The following is a 22,274-nucleotide window of genomic DNA, read 5'->3' as shown; positions in this document are numbered from 1 at the left end:
TTCTCCCATTCTGTAGATGCTCTCTTCACATTCTTAATTGTTTTCTTTGCTATGCAGACATTTTAAATTCAGTGCCATCCCATTTATTATTTCTTGATATTCTTTCCTTAGCTTTAGGGGTCCTTTTGAGAAAGTCATTGCCCATGCCTATGTGTTGGAGTGTTCATCTCACATTTTCTTCTAGGAGTTTCCTAGTTTCTGGTCTAATTCCTAGGTCATTGATCCATTTTGAGTTGACTTTTGTGTTTTTAAAGCAGTTTGAAAGCTAAGAATCTAATCTCATTCTTCTGTGTTTGGATACCCAGTTTTCCTAGAATCACTTGTTTGAAAGGCTGTCTTTTTCCAGTGTAGGTTTTTTTTTGCAACTTTGTCAAGTATAAAATGACCACATCTGGGCAAGTTTGTTTCTGTGTCTTCTATTCTGTGTCTATGTTGTTTATATTCTGTTTTTATGCCAGAACTATGCAATTTTTGTTACTATAGCTCTGTAGTATAATTTGAAGTTTGGTATTATGATGTCACTAACATTTTATTTTTTGGGTTTAGAATTTCTTTGGCCAGTTTGGGTCTTTTATTCTTCCAAATGAACTTTGTTTTTGTAAATTAAAAAAATTTTTTTTTTCTAATTTGTTATATATGACAGCAGAGTGCATTACAATTCATATTACATATATACAGCACAATTTTTCATCTCTCTGCTTGTATACAAAGTATATTCACATCATTCGTGTACTTTTCATACATGTATTTAGGGTAGTGATGATCATCTCATTCCACCATATTTGTTTTACTCCCTTACCCCTCCTTCCCCCTCCTTCTCCCTTTGCCTTATCTACAGTTTGTCTAATTTTCCCATACTCCCCCTCCCAACCTCACTATGAATCAGCCTCCTTATATCAGAGAAAACATTAGGCATTTGGATTTGGGGGATTGGCTAACTTCACTTAGCATTATATTCTCCAACTCCAATCATTTACCTGAAAATGCCATGATTTTATTCTCTTTTATTGCTGAGTAATATTCCATTGTGTATATATACCAGATTTTCTTTATCCATTCATCTACTGAAGGACATCTAGGTTGGTTCCACAGTTTAGCTATTGTGAATTGAGCTGCAATAAACATTGATGTGGCTGTGTCCCTGTAGTATGCTGTTTTTAAGTCCTTTGGGAATAGACTGAGGTGTGGGATAACTGGGTCAAAAGGTGGCTCCATTCTTAGTTTTCCAAGGAATCTCCATACTGCTTTCCATATTGGCTGCACCATTTTGCAGTCACACCAGCAATGTATGAGTGTGCCTTTTTCCCCCACATCCTCGCCAACACTTATTGTTGTTTGTATTGTTAATAGCTGCCATTCTGAATGGAGTGAGATGAAATCTTAGAGTGGTTTTGATTTGCATTTATCTAATTGCTAGTGATGATGAACATTTTTTCATATATTTATTGATTGATTATATATCACCTTCTGAGAAATGTTTGTTTATTTCCTTGGCCCATGTATTGATTGGGTTATTATTATTATTTTTTTTGGTGTTTAGCTTTTTGAGTTCTTTATATACCCTAAAGATTAGTGGTCTATCTGATGTGTGAGGGGTAAAAATTTGCTCCCATTCTGTAGGCTCTCTATCCACCCCACTGATTGTTTCTTTTGCTGAGAAGAAGCTTTTTAGTTTGAATCCATCCCATTTATTAATTCTTGATTTTAATTCTTGAGCTACAGGAGTCTTGTTAAGGAAGTAGATACAGCCTGACTACCCTTGAAGACAGGGCCAATACAGAATTTCCTTCAAGGAAGAACAGCCACTTGTTTAGTTTTTTTTTTTTTTTTACAAGTGTAAATAAATCTCAAGATGAAAAAAAAAAAAGATACCTTTCTTTACATGGGCTGCACCACAAACAGCTGCACACCTGTGTTATGGACCTGGAGGACACAGGAGGTAGCACCAACACAAGTTTCATGTTTTTTTTTTTCTCTGTGGGTTCCATACAAGCCAACTGAATCATTGTGTCCTTTTTAAAATATATCAAGAACTTGATTTAATCTCTCTCTCCATTTCCTACCTATTTGTAGGTCAATGAAATGTTACAGTAATCAACAAAACAGCTCGATTTCTTCGCTCAACATTATATTTTTGAGATCTATAATGACATATCATAGATGGATATGAATATAGCCCATTCACTTTTTAACCAGTTTTGTTAAGAGTTCATGTGTGACCACAATATTTTATTTATTCATTTCCCTCTGGTGGATATTGATATTTTTCTAGTTTTTTTTTCCTAATACAGGGCATACCTGTATTAGGAAAAAATGCAGTGTTCTTTACTGTATTGACTTTGTGCCTGGCTGTGTGATTTGCTTTGGGAAATGGAACTTTTGCCATGTGTAAGCAATGTATTTGGATTCAGGGTATTCTGTGGTTCAGCTCTTCCTCTACTGAGGTTTTGCCCTATTTTATGAAAACCCCATGCCCCAGATAGTGTCTGCTCCTTTACCCTGGGAGACAGTATGAGAGGATACATGGAGTCCAAATGAGCCCAGCCAAACCCATCCAAGATCAGCAGAACCACAGCCCTTGGTATACATGAGAAAGAAAAATGTCTGTGGTTGTAATTCACTGGAATTTGAGGATTGTTGCTACAGCAAACGCCGACTGGTACATTAATAGAATCGTAAGAGTAAGTTGCTGCCATAATGAAACCTAAAATATATAGCTTAGACCTCCAGCGTCAGCCAACATGGCAATCTATGTTATGTAGTTCATTTGGTAAAACTGTCAAAAATGTATGTAATAAATTTGTGGTTTTCAGGGAAGACTTTCAAAGCCAAATGTTTATAATATGAGTTAGTTGTACTTAGCTGTATTTGATAAGATCCTATTAAAACTCAAAAAAAAAAAAAAAAAAGAAAAAAAGATTGGCTGCTGTTTCTTTTTTTTAGTGTGAGTGATACTTCAATCATTTTTATTTACCACCAGAACTCTGGGAATTCAAAATTAACATCCTTGCCTGTGAGCTTCATATAGACACCAGAAAAGGTTTCAACCTTGTGACCCACATTGCCCTGCTGTACTTTGTCCAAATAAAACTTTATCAGCTGGCTGCATTACAGTTGCTCGCAGATTCTCTCACCCAATTTCGCCTGGGGACAATAAATCCTCAGGATTTCATTGTGTACAGCTATCAGTGTGGCTCCTGGGATGCTTTTGCTTGTTGTTTTATATGGTTTTTGGAGTTGGCTTATGCAGAATTCTCTGAGCAACGAGATCCTTCCCACTGAAAATTTTCTCCAATCCATGTACTAACCATACTTGAATTTTCTGGAAAGATTTCAGTTTTGAGAAACTGGAGCAAAGATTACGATAGCTTTCCAACTGCCACCAGCTTCAGTTTCCTTGGCTGCTGTGATGTTCAGCTCCCATGGCTGAGCCTTGAGGTCTGAATTCCTTTCCAACTCCAAAAGAGCCCGGGAGATGCTGGCCTCAAACTCATCTGCCTTATTATCACTGTTGTGCTTCACAGTCTTGACACACGAGCTGAATATGGCCCCTTGTTGTGTGCCAGCTTGGGAGGAGTTACCTATTTGTTTTAAGCATAATTTATTCACAGTAAAATTCATCCTTTCTGGTGGATGGCCTGTAAATTTTGGCAAATGCATACAGTTGTGTGACTATCACCAAACTCAAGCTACAGAACCATTCTATCACCCTAAAACAATTTGCAACTATCCTCTGAAGTCAGCTCATTGCTTCCAGCCCCACTACTTAGACTTATTCGTTTCTTTTCTCACTATAGAGATTTAAGTTTTCCAGAATATCCTATGAATAGAATCCTAATAGGTAGCCTTGAAGTCTAGCATCTTTGACTTAGCATAATGCATTTGAGAGTCATTTATGTTGTTGTGTTATCAATAGTTTGGCCCTTTTTATTTCTAGGTATTACTTGATGGTAATACCCCAAAATTTATTTATACATTCACCTGTTGAAGGACATTTGGATTCTTCCCAGTTTAGAACAAATGCAAATAAGGTAACTATAAACATTTTAATGTAAACTTAAGTTTTCATTTCTTTTGGATAAATATCTAGGAGTGGGTAATATGCTGGATCTAGGATATTATATGTTTAAAATTATAAGAAAATTATTTCCTTGGTGGTTGTACATTTTACTTTTCTACCAGCAGTGTGTAAGCATTTCAAATGCTCTGCATTCTCTCCAGCACTTGGTATTATTGGTGTTTTCACTTTTAGCCATTCCAATAGATAAGTAATAATATCTCAAGGCTAGTTTTTTTTCCCTAATGACCCATTATGCTATATGAAAAGGTCTTCATATGCTTATTTACTGTTATGCTTGAATTCGGAACTCCCCAAAAGACCACCAGAGACCAAGATCCATGTAAGCAGCAAAGAGGTGTTTATTGTGAGCTAGCTCTGTCCTCAGCGCACACACACAGCAACTGGTGACGCTGAGAGGCCCCAGCTCAGGGTTTGCAGCAGTTTTATACACTCTTTGGGGAAGGCAGGGACTTCACATACATCATAGCATCTCTTAGCAAATCATCACACACCACGGAAAAATCATAAAACAACTCTAAAACATGATTAGCACATTCACTGGCCAGAACAAGTTGGGTAAAAGTGATTGGCTAGTATAAGAGGGGGAGTCCTTTGAACTGATTGGTTTAGGCCACGAGGGGTGTATTTGCTGAACTACATGGTTTCCCAACACGTTATCAACCACCATAAACTACTGGGGGGTCATCTGGAATCCCAGGTATTTTCCCTGTCTCATGCTGATTGGTGGTTGCTAGAGGGTTACTATGGGTCCTCACCTAGCCTGACTGAGTCAGGGACACCTGGCTCCACAGATCTCTCCTGTTATTTGTAGATAAACAACTCAGCAGGGTGGGTATATGCCTAGGAGTGCTCTGTGGGTCTTTCCAAGGACAAGGGTCACGCCCCCTTCCTTGGACAGGCTTTGATCTGAGGTAGAGGCTGGTTTTTCATTGCCAACTGAATTTTTTTTGGTGAAATATCTGTTCAAAACTTTTATACCATTTTAAAAATGGTGTTTGTTTTGTTTTGTGGTGCTGGGGATTGAACCCAGGGCCTTGTGCTTGCAAGGCAAGCACTCTACCAACTAAGCTATATCCCCCACCACACAATTATGTTTTTTTGATTGTTGAGTTTTGAGTTATTTATATATTCTAGATACAAGTCTATTATCATAAATGTTATTTATAAATATTTTCTTCCAGTTGGTGGCTTGTCTTTTTATTCTCTTAATAATGTTTTCTTAATTTTGGTGAAATCAAATTGATCTATTTGAAAGCATAGTTTAAAGGTGTTGGGGGAGGTGATAGAAGAAAATCCAGATATTCTGAGACTTTCAGGATTGAAATATACAATAGCTAAAGCATTTCAAATCAAGACACAGCCTGGGGGCAAAGGCATAATAGTCATCTACTGGATTAAGATGCCATCCAGGAACTCTTTTGAATTGAACAAAACAGCTCAGGGGAAAAAAGACTGATAGCATGGACCTACAGACACTGAATAAGCAGAAATATCTATAATTAAATTAGAGAGAGAAAGACAAGTCCCAGAAATAATGGTGGGTATGCCTATTGACAAATGAAGCCAAATGAAATCAAATAGATAGCAAAACAGGAATTCCCTGTTTTGCCATAATGCTATTAGTCTGAATTAATAGAGATGGTGATAGTTCAAGAGGTAAAACAACCCTTGGACCTAACTTTCTACAGGCAGGTTGCTGGCTGAGAAAGCAGAGTATATTCTCCTCACTCATGGCTAGAAAAGCTGATGGAAACTGAAGAGAGTGGAGCGGAGAACTATGGAGAAAAATGACTAAGGAGGTACTCCCAGTCCAAAAGCATCCTTTCCTTATTTGAGGATTTTTTTTTAAAGGGTAAAATCATGCCTGTCATACAGACAGAAAATGAACATGTGTTAGAAGATTTTATTTAAATCATTATTTTGAGGAAACTAGGCAGATGTTGCTAAGGATGTAAAGAGCAGATATGTTTATTGATCAGGAATGTGCAAAAGGAGACAAAACTCGCTTTTTCCACTCTTGAGAGGGAAGTCAATTGAACCTTCACTGGGCAGAATTTTTGGCATGTCTATAGATAAGAATTATTTTGCATTACTGACATATATCTACAACTTACAAAGTTGTAGAAAAGCTCAAAAGCAATGAAAGACCCTGAACCACCCTAGACTCAGAATCAGACAAAGTAGAGGGGTATTCCCTAAGCAATGCATATATTTCCACTTAAGCAAACATTCCTCACACCCATCACACCCAGAATTTGCCCAACAGGGTTTCAGAATTGCTATGGATCAGTGGCCACTGAGAGGACCATTGTGCCTCTCATTCCCCTTTTCAACCTGTGGTGTTAATTGCTGTTATCTGGTTCTACCACTGTGTAATGGATATATGAGGACTAAATAATATGTCATTTTAGTTTATGAGTCTCCTAAGACTTGAGAAGGATTATATCTGAGCCTGATGTACAGGGCATGAGATCTTGGACCTCAAGCCTGATATTTAGTTGGGTAAGGTTCTTGAAGTGTCTTGGGAATAAGTTGGACAAATTTTGCTTGTGAAGGCAAATATTTTTACCCAAGAAGGTGGGCTATAGTACACCATATTATTTTCATCATTACGCATTATGACCCATTGGGACATATGGTCTAAAAATATTTTCATGGTTTGACTTTTTCTCCCTTGACCATCTATTTTCCATCATAAGTGTGTCCTATCTCAGATACCAACCAATTCTTCTACTTGGGTTGCTGAATGAAAAGATGTGGAACCCAGCTGAACTCCATAGATTCCATTCAAGCCCAGTAGAGTTCAACTTAGCCTAGCTGAGCTTCAGCTGACCTACAGTTCTCAAATAACATGGATGAGAAATAAATATTTGTTCTTGCAAGTCACTGAAATTTGAGAGTTTTTATTGCAGTAAAAACTAGTACATTTCAGTTTTTCAAGGCATTTATCACATTTAAATATTTTATCATATATTGCAAAATTACTCTAAAAGGTAGTTGTGGCAATTTACAAGCCCACCAGGAGTTTACAAAATCTCCAGACTCCATCAATCCTTGATATTTTCATATATTTTTACTTTTGATTTTTTGATGGTCAAATGTACCACTTTTTAAAACAAATGACATTGAAATATCATTGTTTTAAAAATAAAGTGGAGAATTGCTAATATGTCAATGCCACCCCAACTTTTCTAGAGATTAAAAACAGCCCCTATCAAAATCCCAGTGATTTTTTCTCTTTTTTTTTTTGCAGAAATAGAATAATAAATAGATTTATCCCCAAATTCTTGTGAATTCCCAAGGGCCCATGGGTATCCAAAATAATCCTGAAAAAGAAACAAATTCTGAAAAAAAAAATGGGAGAACTCACACTTCCTGATTTCAGAATTTACCAGAAAACTATCAAATTTACCAGAAAGTAATCAAAACAGTGTAATACTGGCATAAAAACAGACATAGACCAATGGAATAGAAGAGAGTCCAGAAGAAGACCCTTGTGTATGTGCTCAAATAATTTCAACAAGGGCATAAGATCATTCAATAAAGAAAAAAGAATTTTTTAAAACAAATAGTGCTAGTAAAACTGGTTATCCTCATGCAAAAGAATGATGTTGGACCCTTACCTAATACCATATACAGAAAATAACTCAAAACAGATCTGTAACCTAAATGTAAAATCTAAAACTATAAAACTCTTAGAAGAAAACACATGGGGTAATGGGGTGTGGCCCATTGGTACAGTGCGTGCCTAGTATGTGTGAAGCCCTGATTCATCCTCAACACTGCAAAAAAGACAAGAGAAGGAGGAGGGAGAGACTATCACCTGACTATCTTCCGCAGGCTGGGTGCTATTTCTAGGAAGAGTTAACGCTGAAGCAAGACTAGTGTCCTCCATTGCCTGGAGGCCTTTAAAGAGTCCCTCCATACCTCTTGCGGTCAGGATTTCTGCCTGAGCTTCTCTCGCCAGGCAGCTTCTTCTCCCAAGCCTTGGAAACCAAGGGGAAGTAAATCTTTTTGCAGAAAAAAAGTACATACTTCAGAGTATCATGAAATCAGGATTAAGAAGAATCACTCTTATATATCAAGAGCTTTGTAATGTTTTGAACAACTAATAAAAAATAATAATAATAAAAAAGAAGAATCACTTTTGTACAGGCAGAATTATAAATACAGCTACACCTCCAGTCTTAGTATGTTCAGGCTGCTGTAACAAAATACCTTAAACTGGGTTATTTATAAACAATAGAAATTTCTTCAATATAGTTCTGGAGTCTGGGAAGCCCAAGATCAAGATTGGTGTCTCATGATGGCTCTCTGCTTCATAGGTAGTTCCTTCTATGTGTCCCCACATGGAGGAAGGGGTGGATAGGATCCCTCTCATAAGGACCATAATCTCATTTATAAAGGCTCTGCTCCTATGAACTATGCAGGGCTCCCTTCTGAATACTATTGCACTGAGAATTAAGTTTCAACATAACAGTCTGGGTGGGGGATATATTCAGACTGCAGAACTCCCCAGAGTGAGCACTTTGTTCCTGAGTCTCTAGAGAGCTAGTCTGAAGGAGAGCAAGTGTGGTAGGCATTCTCTCAAATGGCCACAAATCATCCCCATATCCTGGTATTTGTGCCCTCATACAGTCAATCCCATCCTCTTAACTGTGAGTTGGACTTACTGATTCATTTCTAACAAATAGAGCATAGCAAAAGCAATTGGATCTCATCAGCAAGATCAGGTTATAAACAGACTGTGATTTCCATTTTGGGCACAGTCTCTGCCTTTCTTTCTCCTTTTTGGATCATCAACTGCCATATTATGTCTCAGGCTGCTTGTGGAGAGGCCCATATGGCAAGGAATGAAGCCTGTTAGCAACATGTGAGTGAACTTGGAAGCAAGTCTCCTGAGCCCTGGCAACAGCCACGTTAGTGAGCTTGGAAGTGGCTGGGATGCAGCCCCACCGACAGCTTAACTGCAAACTCACCAGAGACCCTGTGCCAGATCCACCCAACTAAGCTGCTCCCACATCCTGACCCACAGCAACTGCAGGAGATGATAAATGTTGGTAGTTTTAAGCTGCTAAGTTTGGGAGTAATCTATTTCACAGAAATAGTCTCAATTTTCTGCTCCTTCCACTATTCCAACTCTCCCCACCCCCTCTCCTTCTCTTTTCTGCCTTTGATCGTGTCACTTGCTAAACGTTTTGTCAGAGGTGCATACATATAGTCACCTTTTTCACTTTTGCTACATACCTTTATATGAGAATGGTTCCTATATTGAAAACGAAGAAGCTGAAGTTAAGCAGCCTTCGTGATATCTGTTGTGATAGCATTTTAACCTAGGTCTTTCTGATTTCTAAGTCAGTGCTCCAGCTGGGGTATAGCTCAGGGTAGAGTGCTTGCCTAGCATGTGTGAGGCCCTGGGTTTCATCCCCAGCATCATGGAAAGAAAGGAAGAAAGAAAAAAGGGAAAAAGGAAGAAGAAGAAGAAATAAAGCCAGCTAGCCTATGCCCTTTGCACTGCACCACACTGTCCCAAAGCGCTACAGCCTGCCCTGTATGGGATGCCCAGCTTGTGCTGCTGTTGCTGTGAACCTTTACCAGAGTTGGGGGTGCGGAACCCTCTGGTCATGTTTTAGCTCATTAAACCACCCAGATCCAGCAATCAGGATCACCGTTTGAAAACACACTGTTGGAAGTTACTCTAAACTTGGTTCAACAGAGGACACTCATGGGAAAAAACATTAAGGAAAGATGTCTAGATGAATGAGAGGGATAGCACACGTTAGAGAATCTTCTGCATTCCAAGCATTGTGCTCAAAGACACTTTATGGGGCAGAATTCTGATGTTCCAGATTCCGAGCTATCAGAATGTTCAAATATTGAGGTTTTTTTTCTCCTTTACTCTGCAGAAAGACAAAAACAAATAGAGAAGTTTTGAAAATCGGTATTAAAATGCACACACATTTTCTAGAGTGGGTCTTGGGGTCATCAAAAATTCAGGTCAACTTCTTCTACCTTCCACATGTTTAAGACAATACAAGGAACTAACAGATTTCCTTACTGGTTTTTGAACGATCAAAGACTAAATAATATTTGGTATTGATTCTCTCTCTCTCTCTCTCTCTCTCTCTCTCTCTCTCTCTCTCTCTCTCTCTCTCTCTCCACACACACACACACACACACGAACACATACACACACATTGGAAAACAGATGCATTTACATAACTCAGCTCAGCTATGTCACCCCTCTGGGGAGACAGATTTATAATAATATGTATGCAATTTAGATCTAATGGTACTTGTCACCCCATCTGCTTTGGTTCAAATTCACTTGGGTTCTCAACTTTTTTTATAAATTGTGAGCTCTCAGAGGTCAGTAACTATATTTTGTTTCTTTTCTTTGTTTATTCTTTTGATTCTTCACAATGCATAATGAATGCTTTAAAGTCAAAGCAGATGTAAGGTGAATATTGAAATTCTTTAAAAATAGATATTTGCACTTTAGATATGCTGAGTCTAAAGATAAGAAAGCTATGGACTTCCTAAAGTTGATTGAATACAGCTTATTCTAATGGGCATATGAAGAGTGAGTTCAGTTTGCCTGGGTTCAAATCTGATTCTGCCACTTATTAGCTGTGGAATTTTGATTAAGCTGCTTAACTTCTCTGTGCTTTAGTTTTCTCAGGAATGAAAGGGAATAATAATGGGATTTACTAAAAATGAGGATTACATAAAGTAATACACTGTACCCAGAACAGAGTAAGAACTTCACATATGTAAGAATTGTTATTATTACTAAAATCTATGGGGAGCTCAGGACAAAGGGAATTTGTGGATGAATATGTGAGTATTTTTATTTTGTGATGTCATCTTGGGCACATTACTTTACCTCTCTGAGCTTTGGTTTCTTTATTTGCAAAATGAGAATAATAATAAAGCCTATTCTATAAAGTAAGTACTAAATTAGACAAAGCATGTAATGCACTTAGAAAAGTGCCTGGAACATAGTAAATGCTCAATAAACTCATTTAGTCATTCACTATAGACTTATTAAGCATTTTTTACTTAGTAGTACCTGCTGGGCATTGTTGCAGGTCCCAAAGATCCTGTAGCCTAGTGAGTGGATCCAAAGATATTATAATACAGGTAGTGATGAGGATCTTGAGCAAAAGAAAAGCAGAGTAAGAGGATGGAGAGTGAGGAGCTGGGACTGAGCTAGTTTGTAAAGGATGGTTGGGCAGAGATTGCAGGACAGAGGGAGAGTGTGTCTGCTTTGGGAAAGGGTATTCTAGGCAAAGGCAATGGCAACACCACGTCTTGTTTAGTTTGCCTCCCGACCCCAACAGGAAGGAGTCAGATGGACTAGAGCAGAGGGAGAGGTCATGGGATCAGATCATTGAGGGCTTAAAGGTCATTGTTCAAACTTTGGGTTGGAATCTAAGTGAGGGGGAAGATCTTGGAAAGTTTAGGATAGACCCGTGAAATGATTGAATTATGTTATCAAGCATCACTTTGTTGGGAGGGGTGGATAGAACACAGCCTGACTGTGGTTCTTGTGATTATTACTTTTGTGTCTCTCTTCCCTGGGGGAAGCAGGTATTTCTCCTTCCCTCAGAACAAGCACCTGATGTTCAGATCTGAATAAATCCCCCAGAGGTGCTGTTACATGGTAGAAGTATTTGAAGGCTGTCTTATTTTCTTACAAAAGTGACTTTTCTTCAGAGCCTATTATAATTTTTTAGACCTTGGTTGAAGTACTCAAGAATATGTGTAGGTTTGTCTCAAAGAGCTAACAACTAATAACAATAAATGTGTTCAGTGAAATCAATCATGGCTTTCTGGACTGGCCCAGACAACATAACTTAGAGGGGATGTGCATTATTCATTGCAAGCCTGGGTCTAATCTGTATGTGTCTAATCTGTATGTGTATGCAGATTAACAAGCATTTGCACTGTGTATTGAAGGCCTGGCATATGTGAGAGGACATGTATATATGCATGTGTGCACATATGTGTAGTCCAGGCATGTGTGGGCATATGTATGGCCAAGTGTGTGCCTGCTACACAGGTATTGGTATTATGTGCATTGTATGGCTGGGCTGTTGCATGTTTCTGAGCATGTGCAGTGTGCATAAATATGAGTTTGATGCAAAACAAAGAAGCTCATCAGCATCTCTGTCCCTGTTACATTTGCAATCCGGTTGGGAAGATTCAATGTAGAACAAGCTATAAAATAGCACAGACATAACAGGTTCTCTTTCTTTGGAAGTCTTCTGCAAAGGGTGTCATTAATACTGAATACTCATGTTTTTGAGGTCTTCAGATACTTGAAGTTTTATTTCAAGTATGATGCAATGAAATATGTTTCTTGTTTTCTTCACCCATAAAATTAAAAGGTGGAATTGAATAAATTTTTATGTTCCCTTCTGTTCTGATTTAAACACCCACTTTCTGGAAATATAAACATCACTTAAAAATTCTTAAGGAAAAAAGCAATGTTGAGTGCCCTGACCAGCAATCCTGAGTTTGAGACATTTTCGTCAGTCTCCATGGAGCTGCAGACATGGGGCATAGTGATTTCACCTTCTTCTCCAGAGAAATAACTTAAACACCCTGAAAGTCCAAATAACCTAGAGATGCAGCCAGCTGTAGCTTCTGCCCAGATCCACCCCTCACAGGCCCAGTGAGTGTTCATAACCCATCATCTTCATTCTGAGACCTTCCTGCATCTTTACTTCACACACTTGCTCATTCATTAATTCATTTTCCTTTCCTTCTCTTCCTCATTTCCTTTCCTCTTCCTTCGCCCCTCTTTTCACCAATCCTCTCTTCCTTATTTCTCTAAGAAGCAGGTGAGATCAGATGCTCAGAGGTGGGCTGGATTTAGATGGATATGCACCCTACTTTTTCTGCACAGGATGGTAGGACTCTTGCTAAATGTTGCATAGGATCTGAAACTCCCCTTTCTCATCTACAGACTATTCCATCCTCCCTGTTTCTTTGTCAGAGATTCACAGATGCTTCATTTCACAGGAAACCTGGGCCAAAAGGGGGGCTCAGTGACTCACCTAAAATCTCCCAGCTGCTTATAGCATAATCATCATCCCTGAATACAGCTTGAAAATCTCTACATCACAGACTATGTTAAAAGATAAACACATTCAAATTTTAGAGAGTTTGCGTAGTCAACACTTCATGAATCAGGTGGCTTCAGACTGCAAATGGTTCAGCCCTCTGAGATCAAGGGCAAGGAGGGAGGAGAACTTTTATAAGGTGTTTGTGGAAATGAGAAAAGGAAAACGTGTAGTTGGTAAAAAGTGGAAAGGTCCTTGTTAGAGGTTGGTTGGAAGTTTTTAACTGATTCAGCTTAAGCTTCATTTTGCTGTTTACATTGGGTTTTGGTTTGCTGACACAGAGACCCAAGGTATTGGAGCCATCTCAACTTAATGAAATCCCAGTTAGTTTTTTTAAGAGCTAAAAAGCATTTTGAAACTCTTACTGTTCATTTACAGGTTAATCTTTAGACAAACTCTAAAGCTAAGTTCAAAGTCTTCTTTGTAATCCTAGGAAAAGAAATAAAAGCCAAACCCGGCAATTTCTGAGCATTGGTCAGAGAACAAAATACTAGGAGAAGGTTGACTACAGGCCTAACAGATTTTTATTTTAAAATCCTTTTTCTTTTTTTATTAATTAATTTATTTTAATTAGGTATATATATGACAGCAGAAGCATTTTGATTCATTGTACACAATTGCAGCACAACTTTTCATTACTCCAGTTGTACACGATGTAGCATCACACCATATGTGCAGTCATACATGTACTGAGGGTAATTATGTCCATCTCATTCCACCATCTTTCCTGCCCCTCGTGCACTCTCCCACCCTCCCTGCCCTTTGCCCAAAGTTTCTCCATTTTCCCCATGCCTCCCTCCTCCCCATTATGGATCAGCATCCACTTATCAGAGAGAATATTCAGCCTTTGTTTTTTGGGGATTGGCTTACTTGGCTTAGCATAATATTCTCCAACTCCATCCATTTACCTGCAAATGCCATAATTTTATTCTCTTTTAATGCTGAGTAATATTCCATTGTGTATTGTGCACCACAGTTTCTTTATCCACTCATCTATTGAAGGGCACTTAGGTTGCTTCCACAATTTAGTTATTGTGAATTGAGATGCTATGAACATTGATGTGACTGCTTTACTATAGTATGCTGATTTTAAGTCCTTTGGGTATAGACCAAGGAGCGGGATAGCTGGGTCAAATGGTGGTTCCATTCCAAGTTTTCTAAGGAATCTCCATACTGCTTTCCAGATTGGTTGCACCTATTTGCAGTCCCACCAGTATGAATATGCCTTTCCTCCCACATTCTTTTTTTTTTTTATTTTTTAATTTTTTATTGTTGGCTGTTCAAAACATTACATAGTACTTGATATATCATATTTCACAATTTGATTCAAGTGGGTTATGAGCTCCCATTTTTACCCCATATACAGATTGCAGAATCACATCAGTTACACATCCATTGATTTACATATTGCCATACTAGTGTCTGTTGTATTCTGCTGCCTTTCCTATCCTCTACTATCCCCCCTCCCCTCCCCTCCCCTCCCCTCTTCTCTCTCTGCCCCCTCTACTGACATTCGTTTGTCCCCCTTGTATTATTTTTCCCCTTCCCCTCACTTCCTCTTGTATGTACTTTTGTATAACTCTGAGGGTCTCCTTCCATTTCCATGCATTTTCCCTTCTCTCTCCCTTTCCCTCCCACCTCTCATCCCTGTTTAATGTTAATCTTCTTCTCATGCTCTTCGACCCTACTCTGTTCTTAGTTACTCTCCTTATATCAAAGAAGACATTTGGCATTTGTTTTTTAGGGATTGGCTAGCTTCACTTAGCATAATCTGCTCTAATGCCATCCATTTCCCTGTAAATTCTATGATTTTGTCATTTTTTAATGCAGAGTAATACTCCATTGTGTATAAATGCCACATTTTTTTTATCCATTCATCCATTGAAGGGCATCTAGGTTGGTTCCACAGTCTAGCTATTGTGAATTGTGCTGCTATGAACATCGATGTAGCAGTGTCCCTGTAGCATGCTCTATTTAGGTCTTTAGGGAATAGACCGAGAAGGGGAATAGCTGGGTCAAATGGTGGCTCCATTCCCAGCTTTCCAAGAAATCTCCATACTGCTTTCCAAATTGGCTGCACCAATTTGCAGTCCCACCAGCAATGTACAAGTGTACCCTTTTCCCCACATCCTCGCCAGCACTTGTTGTTGTTTGACTTCATAATGGCTGCCAATCTAACTGGAGTGAGATGGTATCTTAGGGTGGTTTTGATTTGCATTTCTCTGACTGCTAGAGATGGTGAGCATTTTTTCATGTACTTGTTGATTGATTGTATGTCCTCCTCTGAGAAGTGTCTGTTCAGGTCCTTGGCCCATTTGTTGATTGGGTTGTTTGTTCTCTTATTGTCTAATTTTTTGAGTTCTTTGTATACTCTGGATATTAGGGCTCTATCTGAAGTGTGAGGAGTAAAGATTTGTTCCCAGGATGTAGGCTCTCTATTTACCTCTCTTATTGTATCTTTTGCTGAGAAAAAACTTTTTAGTTTGAGTAAGTCCCATTTGTTGATTCTAGTTATTAACTTTTGTGCTATGGGTGTCCTATTGAGGAATTTGGAGCCCGACCCCACAGTATGTAGATCGTAGCCAACTTTTTCTTCTATCAGACGGCGTGTCTCTGATTTGATATCAAGCTCCTTGATTCCTCCCACATTCTTGTCAACATTTATTGTTGTCTGTATTCTTGATAACTGCCATTCTGGCATGAGATAAAATCTTAGAGTAGTTTTGATTTGCATTTCTCTAATTGCTAGAGATGTTGAACATTTTTTCATGTATTTGTTGATTGAATATGTATCTTCTTTTGAGAAGTGTTTGTTCAGCTCCTTAGCCCATTTATTGATTGGGTTGTTTGTTTTTTTGGTTTAAGTTTTTTGAGTTCTTTATATATCATGGAGATTAGTGCTGTAGCTGATGTGTGTGTGGCAAAACTTGCTCCTAAAATATAGGCTCTCTGTTTACCTCATTGATTGTTTCTTTTATTGAGAAGAAGTTGAGTCCATCCCATTTTTTAATTCTTGATTTTATTTCTTGCACTTTAGGAGTTTTGTTGAGGAAGTTGGAGCCTAATCCAATGTGATGAAGATTTGGGCCTACTTTTTCCTCTATTAGGTGTAGGGTCTCTGAATTAATTCCTAAGTCCTTGATCCACTTTGAGTTGAGTTTTGTGCATGGTGAGAGATAGGGGTTTAGTTTCATTTTGCTACATATGGATTTCCAGTTCTCCCAGCACCATTTGTTGAAAAGGTTATCTTTTCTTCAATGTATGTTTTTGGCGCCTTTGTCTAGTATGAGATATCTGAATTTATGTGGGTTTGTCTCTGTGTCCTATGTTCTGTACTATTGGTCTACATGCCTATATTGGTTCTTAACTAATCCAGACCAGTGAAATGCTATCTAGAATAGATATGCAATTATACTGGATTTCTTAACTCTACTTTTAAAAATATTGGTTTGATACTATCTTTTAAAAATTATATTTGGGGGTTGGGGGAAGTAGCTCAATGGTGGAGCATTTACCTAGTGTGTGTAAGAATCAGGGTTCAATTAACAACACTGCAAAATCCTCCATACACCATCTATATACTTCCTGGGGGAGAAAGCACTGTCCCTTTAAAAAACTACTAACAAGCTCTTCAATGTTATCCTTTGTTTTCATTTTAACTAAGACTCTTTGGAGAAACTTATATGGAACCAGCCAAGGTCACTGAATCATCCTGACTCATTCTTTTGGATGACAGAGTAAACTTTGATGTTTATAATAGGAAATCCTGTGCCCAGAAGCACTGGTCATCTTTCTTTAGGAACACGTGATTCAGGACCTCAAGTGAGCATGCTGAACACATCTTTCTTTTTGAACATGTGATTTATGACCTTAAACTGAGCATGCTCAGGAATGTGCCCACTCCCAGAAGTGCTTTCCTATATGAATATGTATAGGTTTCTCAATAAAATCCCCTTGTGTTCTTTGTTTGAGGTCAGCACTCCTTTGAAAATTAACTCTGCACTTTCTCTTTTCTTTTATATTCTGGGTTGTGCTCATTGACTTTGTCCTTACCAAAAGAAGAACTCGATGCATTCAATTACATATTGAGTGAATCACATACTTCTCTATTCTTGTACATTTATAAACATTAACATTAAATATAACCACTAAATAGAAATATTGAGTCAAATTAGTAGTTTTTTTTTTTTTTTTTTTTTAGAAAAAATACTGATTTTTCTTTTGGCATGAATGCCCAAATGAATAAATAGGAAGGCTTCCCCTCTTGCTGCCTGTTTGGGTGACTGAACTACACACCAAAATAATATCATCATAAAAAGCAGGTGATGAGCCAGTGTGACAAGACTGTTGAGAGAGGGACAGACTTTTGCTTAAAATTCTCCATGTGTGGCAGGAAGAAGCCGGATCTCTGAGTCAGTTCAGTCTGGCTTCTACAGTAAATTAGAAAAATCATCCTAAATAGGATCTATAACAAGCATAGAGACTCAGGCAGGTCAAACAGTAGAGTTGAAACTCAGTACATCAGCCATTTAGAAAAGGGATGGGCTTTGAGCATTTGTCCTGAGTCTATAAAAAGGGTAATTACTTTGGCAAGTAGTTCATTTTCTGTCCCATAAAGGCAGCTGTAGATGAGTTATGAATAAATGATGTCTCATAATTCATTAAAAACTAGAGGGTGCAAGTTTTAAGGAAGCTTGAGTTTTAAGGAGAACCTTCAAAATTCTAGACAGGTTATAGAGGACCAGGACAGCATAAGTTCTTCCCATAACATGACATCAAAATAGCCAAAAGAGGACATTTTCCTTCAAACAGTGCAGACTCTCCCAGTGCCCATCTCTGAGATACTGAGGCAGTGTGAAGACACCCCCCACGCCCTCCCCTCACCCCACTCCTTCAAACCTCAATTCTTACGATCAGGTCAGAAAGATTTCAGACATGTGGCTCAGAGTAAAAGGCAATGACTTTATTACACAGGATAGGAAAGGGGAAAGGGGGACAGACACTCTCAAGGGAGAGAGTGGCTCCTCTCAGAGAGGAGAGGAACAGCATGCCTCTCCTGCACTCCAGTTTTACTAGGGATTCCAGAGAATTTTTCAGAGAGTCCTGCCCAGGTTCACCCCTTGACATTGACTGACAGAAGGATGACATCACACTTTTTTTTTTAAACTGGGGACTGAACCCAGGGGTACTTAACTACAGAGTCACATCCCTAGCCCTTTTTATAGTTTACTTGAGACAGGGTCTCGCTGAGTTATTTAAGGTCTTGCTAAGTTGCTGATGCTGGATTTCAACTCACGATCTTCCTGCTTCAGCCCCCAAGAGGCTGGGATTATAGACTTGCGCCACCATGCCCATCTTGACATAAGACTCTCAAGTTCCCATTTTCACGATCACTCTAGGTCACCTTGACCCATGTTGACTGGTTCTAATTGGATTCTTAATCATAAATTCTTACAGATTTGATGGTTAGAATTATCCTGGTCTCCCTGAGTTTGGGGATCTGGTCTGTGGAAAGGGTCACAAAAGTCTCCCCCTTCAGAGTAACTTTGGGTTCCTCTTAGTGACATTGTTTTGGGGCCTGCATTGCTCCTATGGATAACAGGAAGTTTGCTGAGAAATGTGGCAGATTATGTCCACTTAAGTCAGGCAGGGCTGCAGGTAAATTGCTTCTTGGAAAAGAAAGCATGTGGAAGTCAGCATGTGATAGAATTATTCTCTTAACCTCATGTGCCCAACACTTGCATCTGTCTGTCCCTTAACACATCTGTCCCCTAACATATTGTTGGGTATTGTCCTTCAGGCACAGGCAGAACACTGAGCTCTGAATCTGAAGAATGAAATTCAAGTTATTCTCCAGGCAGATTACTTAATATCCTGAGCCTCAGTTTCTGCACTGCAAATTGGGATAATGTTAGTACCTGACTCAGAGTGGTTGTGAATGTTGCCTGTCTTATGCATTCAATAATACAGAATTTGAGACTGAAGTTGTAGGGAAATTTTAAACTGACTCTTTGCCCTCTGTGTAAGGGCATGGCCCATAGATGATGAAGGCGGGAGATGGGAAGCAAACCTCAGATAGGCAAGCTTTTTTTTTTTTTTTTATCCTGCATTAAGGTCAATCAGTCAGGCATGGGAGGAAAATTCCCGTTCTGGGTATGGAAAATGACCCCTGGATTACCGAAGGAGTTTGGGGTTCATAGTTTACAGTGATGGTGACTTAATCATTGGAAACTGTGAACCTGCAGTTGGGATGGTCAAGGAACTGGTTGTGCAGGTTAAAATTTTAACTCAGGAGGGCAGTTGTAAAAAGCTTGAAACTCATTGTTACTGGGAAAAGCTCACAACTCAGTGTTCACTGTTTATCTTCCTTTCTCTGGGACCCACTGTTATCTAGAGCTTCAGTATTTGCTTTTCTCCTTCCAGGACTCATATGCAATGGGAAAGGGTAAAAGCTCAGGGCCCAGCATTTCAGTATTTGCCTCTCCCTTCAGGATCCATTGTGGTTGGGAAGGGGTAAATGTTTGCTTTTGGTGGAGCTGCTGGGGATGAACCCCGGGAAGGGATGAAAGTTTGCTTTTTCCTCTGGGCCCATTGTTATTGAGCCACACAGTTCCTCCTTTTTCTTGGGGGACTGTCTTGTAGGAATATTATTTTCCATAACAACTAATTGCATCTATGAAATAAACTGACGATGGACAGATAACAGGAAGAAGAACATACAAATTTTATTACCTGCACGAGGCATAGGATTAGACTCAAAGAAGGGCAAGATGACTGACATATATAGATTTTAAAGGATTGGAACTTGGGCTTCTAGGAGGAAGAGTGTGGCACAGGCTATGGAAAGTCGCAGGGAGGATGTACACACAAGCCAGGGTTATCTTGTTATGCAAATGCAGTCTCCCAGGTAACAGTCACCTGTGGTCCTGTGGCCATCTCAGTCTAGGTCAGGTGTGGGAACTCCTAATGTCTTCTGGTATAAAGACCCCTCTCAGAAAAGGGGAGGTGTATATCAGCTAGAAATGCCTCTGTCTGCTGGATCTATTTACTATCTAAGATGTAAATTTCATTTACAAAAGGACAGCTTTTCATAGCCTTTCCTGTTGCTACAGAGTCTGATGTTTGAATAATCAACTGGATGGGATTTTATTTTTTTCCCTCAGTGCTGGGGATCAAACTCTGCACATGCTAAACAGGCACTCTGCCACTGAGCTATAGCCAAGTCCCCTGGGATGGCATATTTTAATGTCCTACAAAGAAGTACTTTGGGGAAAGTGCTGAGGATGAATTAAAGCACCCTACCTAGCCTTTCAGGAATTCAAATCTTTCTTCTCCAGAGCTCTCCCTGGTCCAACTGCATCCATATGTAAGGGACTAGAGCTCAAGCATCATATCTTTTACAAGATTCCCAGATGAGCTCAGGGCTCAGGATTGCTGGTGTAGGCAGAATGGTTAGTATTCAATGGAGAGTAACACTAAATATAAGCTGAGAATCCTTTATCTGAAGTGTTTGGGACCAGAAGTGTTACAGATTTTGAATTTTTTCAGCTTTTGGAATATTTGCATGTATATAATGAGATATCTTGGGGATAGGACCCAAGTCTAAACACAATTTCATTATGCTTCTTGTGTGCCTTTCATATATAGCCTGAAGGTAATTTTACACAATGTTTTTCATATTTTGTGTGCAAAACAGTTTCATATTGTAGAATTTTTCCAATTATAGTATCATATTCATGCTCAAAATGTTTCAGATTTTGGAGCATTTTGGATTTTGTTCCTTGGATTAGGTGGTGCTCAGTCTAGATGGAAACAAAATGAGATATTGATAGGGGAGAGACAGATGCAAGTGGTAGGCACATAAGGTTAAGAGAATAATTCTATCAAATGGGCCACTGTGCCGACCTCTGCATGCTTTCTTTTCCAATAAATGATTTACCTGCAGCCCTGCCTGGCCTAAGTGAACAGGTTATGTCACATTCCTCAGCAAACTACCTGTTATCTGCGGGAAAAATGCACATCCAAACTAATGTCACTAAGAGGACCCAAAGGGAGCCTTTTGTGGCCCTTTTCACAGACCAGATCCACAAAATCAGGGAGATAAGAATAATTCCTTCTAACTATCAAATCTGTAAGAATTTATGATTAAGAATCCTATTAGAACCAGTCAGCAATGGGTCAAGGTGACCTCGAGTGGTCATGGCAGTGGGGACTTGAATGTCTGATGTCATCCTGCTGTTAGTCAAAAGTCAAGAGATGGACGTGGGCAGGACTCTCTGGAAATTTCTCTGGGATCCCGAATACATCTGGAGTGCAGGAAAGGCACAGTATCCTGCACTTCTCTGAGAGGACCCATTCTCTCCTTGAAAGTGTCTCCTTTTCCTCTTTCCCATCCTGTGTAATAAACTCATTGCCTGTTACTCCAAACAACATGTCTGAAATCTTTCTGACTTAATCATAAGAATTGGGGTTTGAAGAGGTGGGGGGTCCTTCACACTGCCTCAGTTTCTTAGAAGGCCCCTGCACTGTAACAATATTACAGACACAAGGTAGATTTTTTTGGATGAGGAAGAGTTTTCCAGGTGATTGGAAGTGAGGTCAGTGGCAGAACTGTGTTACTGGCAGGCAAGCCAGGGCCTGGATATGAAATGGCTGGATTTGAAATGGTCACCTGCCCACATAAGATGTACACAAACAATATAAAAAGGAATAATGAGCTTAATGCAGTTTGGCCAAAACTGGGAAGAAGTAGCTAGTCTGTCCACTCTGGTCTGTATAGATGTAGTTACAGTTTATAAACAGAAACCAGGAGATAAACATATATACATTTAGCTAAGCTATACTAGTCACAGAACATTTCACAATTTCTCTTTTCAACCTCTGCTGGGCTTTTGGGGTAGTGTCTCAGCTTCTGTTCAGGTGGAGAAAATAATAATCACCAAGTTGGAGGAAAAAATATTTCAGGGCTTTTAATTTCAAAGGGGCTCTATTACGCATGTGCTTATCATGGGAAAGGCCCTGGGTTCAATCCCTGGCACCACAATAAATAGATAGATAGATAC

General features: G+C 39.1%; 1 non-coding gene and 1 pseudogene across 1 annotated transcript; both read right to left on the bottom strand.

The window, feature by feature from the left end:
* Positions 1-2,970: 2,970 nt before the first annotated feature.
* LOC114107342 (small ribosomal subunit protein eS7-like) lies at positions 2,971-3,621 on the bottom strand (annotated as a pseudogene).
* Positions 3,622-5,086: 1,465 nt separating this feature from the next.
* Positions 5,087-5,166, bottom strand: Trnaa-ugc (transfer RNA alanine (anticodon UGC)). The gene has a single exon. It is a non-coding gene; the product is annotated as a tRNA-Ala (tRNA).
* Between the last annotated feature and the right edge of the window lie 17,108 nt (positions 5,167-22,274).

This window comes from Marmota flaviventris, chromosome 12 (genome assembly GCF_047511675.1).
Source record: "Marmota flaviventris isolate mMarFla1 chromosome 12, mMarFla1.hap1, whole genome shotgun sequence".
Classification (NCBI taxonomy): domain Eukaryota; kingdom Metazoa; phylum Chordata; class Mammalia; order Rodentia; family Sciuridae; genus Marmota; species Marmota flaviventris.
Note: the sequence above shows the minus strand (reverse complement) of the source record. Positions and strands in the feature narration are given on the sequence as shown.